General features: G+C 42.7%; 1 long non-coding RNA gene across 1 annotated transcript in view; it reads left to right on the forward strand.

Moving 5' to 3' along the window:
* The window catches only part of LOC119428119, a 35177-nt gene extending 20782 nt beyond the window's left edge, over window positions 1–14395 (forward strand). Inside the window, exon 4 of the long non-coding RNA XR_005187693.1 lies at window positions 14335–14395. This is a non-coding gene — a long non-coding RNA (uncharacterized LOC119428119). The remainder of the gene's footprint in view (window positions 1–14334) is intronic.
* Window positions 14396–14688: the final 293 nt, after the last annotated feature.

A 14688-nucleotide genomic window follows, 5' to 3' on the forward strand; every position in this document is an offset into this window, starting at 1 on the left:
TATATATATATATATATATATATATATATATATATATATATATATACGTTTAAATAAACTGTGTACTACTAAGTCCATACTTAATAATCCAGGTATACAATCCAACATTTTTCAGTCAGGTCATCTGGACAATTTCTTTTTTTATGCTGAAACGTTTCGCATTCGATCCGGAAGGCTTCATCAGTCAAGGAAACACACAACAAAACTTATTCTTCCCCCAACAGCTTACTCCAAAGTGGAACAAACCAGTTATGTTGGTACTTAGATGGTCTTTTTGGCACGCCCCTGCCTCCATTGCCGACCTCGGTTTGTTCCACTTTGGAGAAAGCTGTTGGGTGAAAAATCAGTTTTGTGTTGTGTGTTTCCTTGACTGACGAAGCCTTCCAGATCAAAGGCGAAACGTTTCAGCACAAAAAAAGAAACTGCCCAGATGACATGACTGAAAAATTTTGGATACTTGTACTACTATTCCTACTTAACGATTTTTCACGTATCGCGGGGCTTCAGGCTACGGATCCCTGCGATAACCGAGGGACTACTGTAGATCTAAATCAACAAAATAATGGCTTCAGTAAAAAAAAAAATTAAAAATCATAAATTTTGGGGTGTTTTAGCCGAAGTACATATCTGTATTTGATAGAAAAGCTTTGGTGATGCCGTCAGTCTGACAGATTCTGTGCACCGGCCCAGACAACATTCCAGGAAAAGTGTTGAAAGAATGTAGCGAACAGCTCTGCAAGGTGCTGGCAGACATCTTTAACACCTCACTAACCCTGGAGACAGTTCCCACCTGCCTGAAGACTGCCACCATCATCCCAGTCCCAAAAAGCTCTAAAGCGACTGGTCTGAATAACTATCGGCCAGGGGCCCTCACCCCGATAGTCGCTAAATGCTTAGAAAAACTGGTCATGACTCGCATCAAAACAACTATCAACATCAACGAGGACCCTCATCAGTATGCATACCGTGAGAACCGATCAACAGAGGATGCCATCTCGTCTGTGGTCCACACTGCGCTCAACCACCTGGAGCAGAAAGACTCTTACGTCCGTATGCTCTTTGTGAACTTCACATCTGCCTTCAACACCATGATCCCCCAAACCCTGATGGACAAACTATTCACACTAGGACTAAGCCCCTCCATTTACAACTGGGTACTAGACTTCTTAACAAACAGACCACAGTTAGTGAGGATCCACAACTTCTCCTCCACCATAACCCTCAGCACTGGCTCTCCTCAGGGATGTGTGTTGAGTCCCCTCCTGTTTATTCTGCTCATGTATGATTGTGCAGCTACCCATCCAAGCTGTCACATTGTAAAATTTGCAGATGATACAGCGGTGGTGGGATGCATCACAAACAATGATGAGTCCAGCTACAGGCAAGAGGTGGAACACCTGGAGAGCTGGTGCAGAGAGAATAACCTTCACATCAATGTGAAGAAGACAAAGGAGATGATTGTGGACTTCAGAAGGAACAAAAACATCTACACCCCCCTGAACATAAAAGGATCTGCGGTGGAAGTGGTCTCCAGCTACAAGTACTTGGGTGTACACATGAATGACAACCTCAGCTTGAGCAACAACACCACCAGCCTGATCAAGAAAGCACATCAGAGACTCTACTTCCTCAGGCGGCTGAGACGAGCTGGTCTGGGAAGCTCAGTCCTCACCTCACCAGGTGTGCAGTGGAGAGCATCCTGTGCTCCAGCATCAACGTGTGGCATGGAGGCTGCACAACTGCAGAAAGAAAAGCTTTGCAGAGAGTGGTGAAGGCTGCACAGAAGACTGTTGGAGCCCACCTCCCCACCATCACAGACATCTACACCTCTAGATGCAGGAAGAGAGCCACCTGCATCATGAAGGACCTCACTCACCCAGCGCACACACTTTTTGCCCCGCTCCCCTCAGGAAGGAGGTTGAGGAGCATTAAGTGTAGAACCACTAGACTGAGGAGCAGCTTCTACCCTGAGGCTGTTAGACTCATGAATCTCTAACTAGAATAATCACTGTGAAAAAAATCACATCATGTTGCTGCTGATCTGTTTAAATGTTGGTGTGTTTGTGTGCTCATCTGCTCACACAGACTCGTGTTCATGTTTGTGCTGATGTTCGACGTGATGTTTTTATGTTATTAGTGCTTAGTGTACATTTAGTTGATGTTTTTCTTAGTTAATGTCTTAGATGTTATCATTGTTTTCTTTTACATCTTATTATTAGATGTAACTAGGACCGTGTGTACATAATTTCGCTCCACCACATGTACCACATGAGGTGTGAATGACAATAAAGAATCTCTCACTCTGACTCTTGACATCAGCAAAAAAGAGTTGTCAGAAAGCACAGAGTCGAGGTGTGGCCTGCTAATAGAGTCCTTCCTGAAAAAACTGAAGGCTGTAATTTAATCAGAAGGTGTTTCAACAATTTGTGCACGGTTGTGTACACCGCCATTAAAAAAAAATATATATTATTCTCATTTTTTACATGACAAAAACCTGGTGTTTTAATGGATGTGTATAGACTTTTTTTTAATCCACTGTATTTGTTTTGCAATGTGTTAAAACTAATAAAGTTCTGTTTTGATTAACCAATGTAACGAGAAGAGAAAAACGCATTTTTGTTAGAGAAAGCAGACAAGAAACATGTTGCTACTAAATTATTTTATTGTGCTCTGTTTTAGTCTCAATAAACACCAAATCCCTACTTTTTTTCACAAATGGCATAAATGTAATGTTAAGACAGTATATGGTGTCCTGGACTTATAACCAACTAAATAAATAAAAAAAATAAGCTGCAGATTTAGACTCACTGGTTTGAATCCGATTTTGACATTTGCAGCTTCCAGACTCTCCAGCCCGCAGGCGATGAGTCACGGAGTATTTCTGACTCCATGTCTGGACACAAGCTACAAATAGACTCGCTGCTGTTTGTGTTGAGGCAGCTCTTTTCTCAGCAGAGTCGAGTCAAAGTCAAATCTCAGTGAAAGCATAGTCATCCGTGTAGTCTGTATCACAGATGGACTCTGTTTACGTCTGACTCGGTGTTAAATGTTGCAGAAATAAAAAAAAGCAGTTTCAATTAGTTTTGAAGGTGAATCAGCTTTTATGCAAATATTATGATAATAAGTTGTCGAGCCCTAATGGTTGGCAGATTGAAGGCGTGTCTTTAGTTAAATGTTTTTCCGTAAAATTCACTAATGGGTTATTTGATTTAAGACGTTAGGGTTAGTAAATGCATGCTGTTCTGGTTTCTGGTGTGTAGGAACAATCTGTTGACATTAATGACTTCACAAGAGCAGTGTTGAAGTGTTGGAGTGAAGAATCCACCGTGGGTTGAGTGGGACGATGGATGTATTTATGTGGATTAGAGAGAAACGTGTGTAGCTGAGCATTCAGCTGCAATTTTTCCATAAAAAATAGATGCAAACTGGAACTAGACATAAAAAAAAAACTGCTTCCTCTGAAGCTTTCGGAACTTCGTTCATACAAACCTGATTCCAAAAAAGTTGGGACACTAAACAAATTGTGAATAAAAACTGAATGCAATGATATGGAGTTGGTAAATGTCAATATTTTATTCGTAATATAACATAGATGACAGATCAAAAGTTTAATCTGAGTAAATGTAACATTTTAAAGGAAAAATATGTTGATTCAAAATTTCACAGTGTCAACAAATCCCAAAAAAGTTGGGACAAGTAGCAATAAGTGTCTGGAATAAAGGAAATTGAGTATATAACGAACAGCTGGAAGACCAATTAACACTAATTAGGTCAAATGACAACATGATTGGGTATAAAAAGAGCTTCTCAGAGTGTCAGTGTCTCTCAGAAGCCAAGATGGTAAGAGGATCACCAATTCCACCATTGTTGCACAGAAAGATAGTGCAGCAATACCAGAATGGTGTTACCCAGCGTAAAATAGCAAAGACTTTTAAGTTATCATCATCAACCGTGCATAACATCATCAAAAGATTCAGAGAATCTGGAACAATTGCTGTGCGTAAGGGTCAAGGCCGTAAAACTCTACTGAATGCTCGTGATCTCCGGGCCCTTAAACGTCACTGCACCTCAAACAGGAATGTCACTGTCAAGAAAATAATAGAATGGGCTCAGGAATACTTCCAGAAAGCATTGTCAGTGAACACAATCCACCGTGTCATCCGCCGTTGCCAGCTGAAACTCTACAGTGCAAAGAGGAAGCCATTTCTAAGCAAGCTCCACAAGCTCAGACATTTGCGTTGGGCCAGGGGTCATTTAAAATGGAGTGTGGCAAAATGGAAGACTGTTCTGTGGTCAGATGAGTCACGATTTGAAGTTCTTTATGGAACACTGGGACGCCATGTTATCCGGACCAGAGAGGACAAGGATAGCCCAAGTTATAAACGCTCCGTTCAGAAGCCTGCATCACTGATGGTATGGGGTTGCATGAGCGCTTGTGGCATGGGCAGCTTGCATGTCTGGAAAGGCACCATTAATGCAGAGAACTATGTTCAGGTTCTAGAACAACATATGCTCCCATCTAGACATCATCTCTTTCAGGGAAGACCCTGCATTTTTCAACACGATAATGCCAGACCACATTCTGCAGCAATCACAACATCATGGCTATGTAGGAGAAGGATCTGGGTACTGAAATGGCCAGCCTGCAGTCCAGATCTTTCTCCTATAGAGAACATTTGGTGCATCATAAAGAGGAAGGTGCGACAAAGAAGGCCAAAGACGATTGAACAGTTAGAGGCCTGTATGAGACATGAATGGGAGCGCATTCCTATTTCTAAACTTGAGAAACTGGTCTCCTCTGTCCCCAGACGTCTGTTGAGTGTTGTAAGAAGAAGGGGGGGATGCCACACAGTGGTAAAAATGGACTTGTCCCAACTTTTTTGGATTTGTTGACGCCATGAAATTTGGAAACAACAGATTTTTCCCTTAAAATGATACATTCTCTCAGTTTAAACTTTTGATCTGTGATTTGTGTTCTATTCTGAATAAAATATTAGATGTTGGCAACTCCACATCATTGCATTCAGTTTTTATTCACAATTTGTTTAGTGTCCCAACGTTTTTGGAATCCGGTTTGTACTTTGACCAATAATTAATTAGAAAATGTGCATTAGTTGACATTCAGCTGTATTAATGTCTGTGGAAAAAAGCATTTCTGAATTTATCATGTGGTAGTAGTTTATATTTAATTCAACATCTTCCAAAAAATCTGGTTTTATGCCGAGGTTGCTTATTTTTTGCATGTGATCCTGGGCAAGAGGTGGTTTTTTTTTAAACCATACAGGGATTATGAACAGATGTTGCAAAACTGTGTTTTGCAATAAAGCCTCAACGTATCACAATATTTAATTTAGGTCATATTGCTCAGCCTTTTTAAAGTTTCTCTTTTAGTTAGTTTTGTTATAAAATAATAAAATTAAAGTTTTAATGCACTTTTGAAATATGTACAGTAAATTTATGCTGATGCATCCTCAGTAGAATGGGTGAGACAGACCAGTTTTCCCATTGAGGCTTTAGAGGCCAAAGAAGAACACATCCGACAGAATCCGTTTAGAGGACCTGGCTCAACCTTGTTAGACCAAAGACGTTTAGTTATGTAGTGAAGTGTGTGTGTGTGTCTGAGTGCCAAGAGGTTTTTCTAATCTCTCACACACACTCAAACCTGTCTGAGCTAAAATAAATCTTACACCCGACAACCTCTCTGTCGCCACAGTTACTGCAAAACACACCAGTTCATCATGACACCATCAGCAACTGTCCGACACAGATTAGCTTCCCTGAAGTTTCCACCAGATTTTCATGCATGACAAATGTAAAGTAATCCTGTTTGTTGTCAGAGCCGGTAATCACAGACGAGACTCATCCTAAGAGTTTATTATTCTTAGTTTGCATATTTATCCATTCATGCAAAAGAGGCAAGAAAAAAAAATTAATTTGAACCATTCAAAGGCACACTATGTTCTACTTCAGCTTTTGTTTGAGCAACACATCCATCCATTTTCTTCCGCTTATCTGGGGTCGGGTCGCGGGGGTAGCAGCCTAAGTAGGGAGGCCCAGACTTCCCTCTCCCCAGCCACTTGGGCCAGCTCTTCCGGGGGAATCCTGAGGCGTTCCCAGGCCAGCCGAGAAACATAGTCCCTCCAGCGTGTCCTGGGTCTTCCTCTGGGTCTCCTCCCGTTGGGACGTGTCCAGAACACCTCACCAGGGAGGCGTCTAGGAGGCATCATAAACGGATGCCTGAGCCACCTCAACTGTCTCCTCTCGACGTGGAGAAGCAGCGGCTCTACTCTGAGTCCCTCCCGGATGATCAAGCTTCTCACCCTATCTCTAAGGGAGAGCCCAGGCACCCTGCAAAGAAAACTCATTTTGGCCACTTGTATCCGAGATCTTTCTTTCGTTCACAACCCAAAGCTCATGACCATAGATGAGGGTAGGAACGTAGATCGATCAGTAAATTGAGAGCTTCGCCTTTTGACTCGGCTCTCTCTTCACCATGACAGACCTGTATAGCGCCTGCTTCACTGCAGATGCTGCACCTATCCGCCTATCGATCTCGCGCTCTATTTTTCCCTCGTGTGTGAACAAGACCCCAAGATACTTGAACTCTTCTTATGGTAGGACATCCTCCCTGACCTAGAAAGGGCACTTTACCCTTTTCTGGCTCAAGACCATGGCCTCGGATTTGGAGGAACTGATCTTCATCCCGGCCGCGTCGCACTCTGCTGCGAACCGCTCCAGCGAAAGCTGTAAATCACGATCTGATGAAGCCAACAGGACCACATCATCTGCAAAAAGCAGAGACGCAATCCTAAGGCCACCAAAACGGATCCCCTCAACACCTTGGCTGCGCCTAGAAATTCTGGCCATAAAAGTTATGAACAGAATTGGTGACAAAGGGCAACCTTGGCAGAGTCCAACTCTCACCGGGAACAAGCCCGACTTACTGCCGGCAATGCAGACCAGGCTCTGACACCGGTCATACAGGGACCTAACAGCGCATATCAAAGGGCCCGGTACTCCATACTCCCAGAGTACCCCCCGCAGGGTTCTCCGAGGGACGCGGTTGAACGCCTTCTCCAAGTCCACAAAGCACATGTAGACCGGTTGGGCAAACTCCCACGTACCCTCCAGGCCGCAGCTCTGGTAAGCCGCCTCGACAATAGAGGCACGGAACACGGTCCACTCAGACTCAATGTCTCCCCCCCCCCCGGAACATGTTTGAAGTTCTCCCGGAGGTGGGAGTTAAAACTCCGTCACACAGGAGACTCTGCCAGACGTTCCCAGCAAACCCTCACAATACGTTTGGGTCTCCCAGGTCTGACTGGCATCCTCCCCCACCATCGGAGCCAACTCACCACCAGGCAGTGATCAGTGGACAGCTCCGCCCCTCTCTTCACCCGAGTGTCCAAAACATGTGGCCGCAGATCAGATGAGACGATGACAAAGTCTATCATCGAACTGCGGCGTAGGGTGTCCTGGTGCCAAGAGCACATATGGACACCCTTATGCTTGAACAAGGTGTTCGTTATTGACAATCCATGACGAGCACAGAAGCCAACAACAGAACACCACTCAGGTTCAGATCAGGGGGGCCGTTCCTCCCAACCACACCTCTCCAGGTCTCACTGTCATTGCCCACATGAGCATTGAAGTCCCCCAGCAGAACAAGGGAGTCCCCAGGAGGTGCACTTTCTAGTACCCCCTCCAAGGACTCCAAAAAGGGTGGATAATCTGAACTGCTGTTTGGTGCATAAGCACAAACGACAGTCAGAACCTGTCCCCCCTCACGTAGGCGGAGGGAGGCCACCCTCTCATTCACCAGGGTGAACCCCAACACCCAGGTACCAAGTTGGGGGGCAATAAGCATGCCCACTCCTGCTCGGCGCCTCTCACCAGGGGCAACTCCAGAGTGGACGAGTGGCCAGCCCCTCTCATGGAAACTGGTTCCAGAGCCAGAGCCATGCATAGAGGTGAGTCCGACTATTTCTATCTGGACCCTCTCAGCCTCATACACCAGCTCAGGCTCCTTCCCCACCAGTGAGGTGACATTCCACGTCCCAATAGCCAGCTTCTGTAGCCGAGGATCAGACCGCCAGGGTCCCCGCCCTTGGCCACCACCCATCCCACTTTGCACCCGACCCCTTTGGCCCCTCCCACAAGTGGTGAGCCCATGGGAAGGGGGACCAACGTCTCCTCTTCAGGCTGTGCCCGGCCCAGCTCCATGGGTAAAAGCCCGGCCGCGCTCGCCCGCGTGCCCTACCTCCAGGCCTGGCTCCAGAGTGGGGCCCCGGTGACCCACGTCCGGGCAAGGGAACATTAAGTCCATTTATGTTTCTCATCATCGAGGTCTTTTGGCTGCACTTTGTCTGGTCCCTCACCTAGGACCTGTCTGCCTTGGGTGACCCTAGTAGGGGCATAAAGCCCCTGACAGCATAGCTCCTAGGATCATTGGGAATCTCAAACCGCTCCACCACGGTAAGGTGGCAGCCCAGGGAGGGGCAACACATTCATTTTATAATACTTGTTTTCTTTTGTGTGGCGTTGCAAGACCCCAAAAAGTTGAGTCTGGTCATCTGGTCGGATTCTTCTTGGTTGAAACGTTTCATCCTTCCTCCGAAAGACTTCATCAGAAATTGATTTATTAGTAACTTTTTGGGTTGCTGTAAACCTGGGTTGCACAATGTATCAAAAATCTACTGACGTTGCAACATCAGTATTTCAAAGGAGTCCCAAACATCACATTTAAAGGGTGAACAGCTTAAGTGTTGTGAACATTACTGACGGAGCATTTGGGTTTATTGCAACTGATGTCATCGTCACAACATTCTACAGTAATAAAACAATCGCATGATTTCCTAATAACATGCAGCTCTACAATAAAACTAATCTCAACCTATATAGGGTTAAAATACAACCACTGGTTTCTTCTTGTTTGCATCAACTCAATCTTTTAGTGGTGTCAAATGTTCGTCATGCCATGCCAAACTGAAAGTATCATTGTGTGCCTGTGGCCTCAGACCACACCTACACACAAACACACAGGTATGTGATTCCCACAAACAGGAGAAGGATTTCCTGTCTCAGCCAGGTTTACAGTCAGAGTCTGAAGACTGGAAGGAAGTAGAAGGTAGAGAGTGACTAACCCCACAGAAAGTTTTACTACTGCAAGAAAATGTTTATTTTTATTGTTTATGTAGCTCTGTTGATTTTAATACACACAGAGCGCTTGAATGGTGCAATACACCTAAACCATTCCTGCACTGCATGCCAAGATTTTAAACATACCGTAGATCTGCTGGTGCTCCGAGCATGTGATGGGAATGACTCAGCTACCTCTATGCCACATTCTAGCACAGTATCAGTAAAATCGTCGCAGGTTTTTTGTGCTTGCTCATGTTAAGCGGTGGCGTACTGTATTTTTTGGCCCATAAGTCATGGTTTTTTTTTTTTTGCATGCCCTGCGACTTGTACGCCGAAGCAACGTATTTATGGATTTTTTTCCCATATTTATAAACCAATTTTTGGCTGAGAGATGACCGTTTTCATTTATTCTGACTAAAAGTATTGAACACTACCATTTTCAGCCACTAGATGGCACTCGAGTAGTGTGCCATGCTGTTGTCATGTAATAGGTAAAAGTGGATATTACCGTATTTTCTGCCCTATGAGTCAGGTTTTTTGCATAATTTGCATGCTCCACGCCTTATAGGCCAAAGCGACATATTTATTTCCACTTTATTAGACATATTTGGACTGATGCGACTTACAGGGCGGTGCGACGTGTACGGTGGAAAATGCAGTACATTGTTTTACTCCAAAAGTGTATAAATTGTAGATGTACATCTAAGGATTACTTTGAGAGCTTCATGAACATCTGTCCAGTGGTTCATGAAGTATTTTGCTAACAGGCAGACAGACGAACGCATCTGCACACAAGCGGTTCCACGATATCCTGCCTTCTTTGGCAGCGAGCGCCAACAACAGGTTCTCTGTAAAGCTGTTGCAGAAAGTTATGTAATTCCCTCCTCCTTAATCACCCGTCCTCCTTCTAATTGTTGCCATGGTGACCGCACCATTGCTGCACCAACGCTCTTCGTCTTGCCTGCTGGTTTGCTCTCAGTGCCTCATTCGCCTCTCAGATCACTGCAGCACGAGATTTCTTTAAGCGAAAACAGTCTATCCTAACGTCTGTTAATTAGGAGTAAAACATATTTGACCTGTTAAAGCTGTTTTTTTGTATCACTTGTAAAATGATTTTAGTTTAGAAGCATAGCTGAGATAAATACCGGAGCTTGAGTGTTTGTTTGTCAGAGCTCTTTTATTTCAAGAGGAGTAAACGAGGTGAGCAGATAGCCATGTAAGGATGAGATAAGAGGATTTACGATCCAGTTTGTTTTGCCAGATCACAGCTACCTCTTGATTCTGATGCAACAACAGGCGTGTCTGTGTGTGCATGCACATGTGTTAAAAAACAAAAAAAAGGCTATTCTCCTTAAGAAGGGGAACGTCAAGGGCACCAAAAGTAAAATTTGATGCTGCTTTTGTGCAAAGCTTCAATTAAAATCATTAATGTAGCCTTTAAATATTAAGACAATGATGAAATTCTGGTAAACCAGTAGCATCACCACCAAGACTGTAAAATGGTTGATGGACTCTCCCGGTTAAGTGTTGAGAAGAGAGAAGCTACTGCTCAGGTGGAAAACACTGCTTTTATTTCCAGGCTCAAATCACAAGCTTCTATTTACAGTGTAGATTTATGTAGGTTACTTATTTATTTACTGCTGGTTTTTTATCATGCTAGGATGGTAGTAACCTTTTTATCAATCGGGCAAACGGGTGATAATTTGAACATTTTAATATTTGTGAAGTCTGCAATATTTACTTCCTTTAGTCAGTAAATCTGCAAATTAAAGGTGTAATGTTTATTACAATGTTTGCATTTGAGAGATTTATACAGCTAAGTTAAATAGAAGAAATATGGCTCTAAGATTAAAAACAAAAATGATTGACTTAGACTGAACCTACCGGTACATCCTCTTTAGTCTTTTAAAGGTTTAATGATGTTTTTGAGCTGCATAAAAGACAATAAGACACTTATGCAACTAACCAGTCATACACCAAGGCAACGCCTCACCTTAGGGTTGGATAACCGACACTGTCATCACTAAAGGTACATAATCTCAATATATTCCCCTACTGGCTGTTGAGAATTAAATGTGAGCCTATAATTAGGAGAAATAGGAAGCAAATTTAATTGGTTTCTTATTTATAAAATCATATATAGTCTCAAACGTTTAAGCAAATTATTGTCCGTGCAAATCTGTTTCTTTAAGAGATAACTATTTGTGATTTTAATAAACTATAAGTAACCTGTAAGGTTTTGTAGCTGGTACTTGTATTTAGACACCACGATGGCAGCATCGTCATGTTACTCATCTGGTGATTTGATTTTTTTTTTAACTTTTGTAGAGATAAACAAGAACATCCTCACCAGGTTTTGGATTTATTTCTTTTTTTGTTGCTGTTGCTCGAAGCCTTTACCGTATTTTCCACCGTACACTTCGCACCACTGTATGAGTTGCATCAGTCCAAAAATGTCTAATAAAGTGGGGAAAAAAACCATAAATGCATCGATTCACCGTATAAGTCGCATCTATTATGAGTCACCACTGACAAACCTGAAATGTGGCCGGTGTTGTGCCAAAAAATTGATTGGCTGCCAAATGGCGGCCACGGGAGCGTGCACTGGAGGACTTTAGCAAGAATTTAACAAGATTAGCACTTAAAAACAATTATTTGTTTGTTCGACATTATAGTAAAGGTGTGTTTCAGTTGAACTTTTCCTTAATAAATTCACTTTAATGGTCAAATCAGCTGCATTTCGTCTGGGCGACGTGGTGAAATGCAGCTGATTTAACGTTTGCTCCAGCAGGTCCTGAGAGAGACGACGGTGGTTGTATGGCAAGCCAAGTGTCTCATTAATAGCCACTTTAACTATTAATGAGACACTTGGCCTGCCGTATTAGTTGAGGGCCCTCTAGTGGCTGAAAATGGTAGTGTTCAATATTTTCAATGTAAGAATGAATGAAATCGTCAGATCTCAGCCAAAAATTGGATTATAAATATGGGAAAAAAACATATATTAGTTGCTTCAGTGTATAAGTTGCAGGCATGTTAATTTATGCAAGAAACTATGACTTATACACGGGAACATACGGTACATGTGATGGAAGCTGGCATTTCATCAGTGAAACTTTGGGAAGTCTAAATTAATCGTCTGTGACAAATACATTGAAAACCTTTTGGATTAAAATAGGCCAAAACTTTTTTTTAAGTTGTTTTCGTTCCAGAACTAAACTAAGCACTGAGCGAGCATGCGTTGTTTTTTCTGCATACTTAAGCTAACAAAGTCACGAGCCAGTTTACAGAGAGTGTCTTGTTTTCCTAAAGAGTATTAGGAAGACGTATTTTTATCAAGAAAAAGCCTGAAAGAATCTTCCAGCTTACGGTCTTGAATATATTGTTTTCTAATTCTCTATGTGACTCTTTGGTTGATACTTGAAGCAATCTGTGGAAAAAAATGTAACCCACCCCCGCTCTAAACTGAAATGCAGACACCTTTTCTGCTTCGGTCTCTTCATGTTCCTTCTTCCTCGTCTTTGCCATTTCTCCTCTTTCCTTCAATCTTTAATGAGTTCTCATTAAAGATTAAGACTTTCCACTGGCTAACGTGCAGGGTGACCCACACTCGATGCCTTGGAGACACTCACGAGCGCTGAAATCTGCTGAGGTCACGTCACTCAACGTTCCCACGTCTCTGAAACTCTTTGAATTAAACAGAAATGACCTCGACAGGGTGAAGTTTTGCTTTCTCAGTCATCGTCTTCAGCTGTATTACGTCTGTTTTGAATCTTTTTCACATTAAACTCAGGCGGAAGTCGTCTCGTCAGATTTCCATTAGTGCACATTTTCCACTCCACTGGATACTTACACTCTCTGCATGTAAAATATTCACCTCCCTGGTTCACGAGACACACACAGGCAGGACTGAGATCAGCTTCACGGCTTCTCAACTCGAATACAAACAAAAAATGAATAAACAAGAAGATTTAAAGGGGATAAACGGTGAATAAAGCCATTAAATCTAGACGTTCTCTAAACAAATTGAAAAACCTGTTGAGGCAAAACTCTTGGTAACCCACTGATCCAACATTCCTACAAAACATCCAGTTCCATTAATGAAGTTAAATATTATATATTAGTCCTGAAATTGTACGTTACTTATTTCATGTTTAAAAGTACTAACTTTGAATATTCTTTTCTTATCTGTGGTCACTGCTCGTAGTTTAGTCAGGTCAGTAGATAATTTTAAAATTTTATTTTTTATTACGTGGTTCCCAGAGTTTGGTTCAAGATCCCACTGTGGGTCACGAAACACCAAGTGGGAATCCTTAGACAAAAGCATCTTTTCACCACAGTACTTAAAAATATTACAAATAGTAGTTTGAAATAAAACATAACGTATTTACAATAAAACACTGAGTTGTCATTATGGGTAATAAGGTTTTTAGCAACGTTTGTGTATTAAAACCATTACAGTAGTCCCTCGTTTATCACGATTAGTCCCTCGTTTATCACGTTCTCAGCTCCTCCGTGATAAGTACAAACCTGCGAAGTAGTAGTACAAGTAGTAAGTAGTATTTTATTTTAGTATATATAAAGACGTTTTAAACCCTCCCCCCACTCTTGCAATATTCTAAACAATGTTTCTAAACGCTCTAAAAGAGCACAGCATGTCATGATCTCCACTCTCTGCCACCGGCTGCACGCTGCCAGCGCTCTCGGCCACGCCCACTTCTCCGCTGCAGAGGAGATGACACGCTGCAGGAGGAAGCTTCTCCCTGCACATGTGAGCGGCACACAGGTGCTGGATAATTTAAGATGCATTTATTTAAAATAAACAATCCATGCTGATCGTGTGGCTCATCCATCAATCAGCCTATTGTGCGTCATGTCCAATCTTATTTAGAACAACCGAACCGCAAAGTAGCGAGGTACGACCGTATTATTATTTTGTGGGTCAGTAAGCAAAACATTTGGGACCCACTGAACGTGGATCAGGTCTGTGTCCTCGGTCCATTCTGAGTGTTCACTTTGAACATGTGGGAGGAAATAAAATGATTTGTTTTACTTTTTATAAAGTTTGACTGCTCCTTTCTGCAGCAGCACGATAGTTGCCGTTTAGGGCTAAAGCTTTTAGGTTAATTTGAGTTACTGCATTTTTTCTCTTTCCGAATTCATAGTTATTGTTCTTTTTTTATTTACTTATTTCAGATTGGCGCCTACGATCAGCAGATATGGGAGAAATCTGTGGAGCAAAGAGAAATAAAGGTCTGTTGGTTTCTTGTTTCTCTCGTTCTTTGACGTTTTTCTACTTCTCTTTACCTCCCATCACTATTTTATCCCTTCTCCTTCACTTCATCTTTGTTTGAATCAGTTTGTTTCCATCCAGTTGTTTTCTTTTAACTCTTTGCTCTCTGAGTTGGGGGGGGGGGGTCACCTGCCCATTTCACCTCTCTTGTTCGTCTTTCCCTCCTCCTCCTCTCTACAGTTTATTTCTCTGGTGAGTATGCAGCAGGGAGGTTCATCCTCTTGTTTTCCCACAGTGCACGTGTGCTCACCCATGCT

Source organism: Nematolebias whitei, chromosome 22 (genome assembly GCF_014905685.2).
Source record: "Nematolebias whitei isolate Nwh7 chromosome 22, NemWhi1, whole genome shotgun sequence".
Taxonomy (NCBI): Eukaryota; Metazoa; Chordata; class Actinopteri; order Cyprinodontiformes; family Rivulidae; genus Nematolebias; species Nematolebias whitei.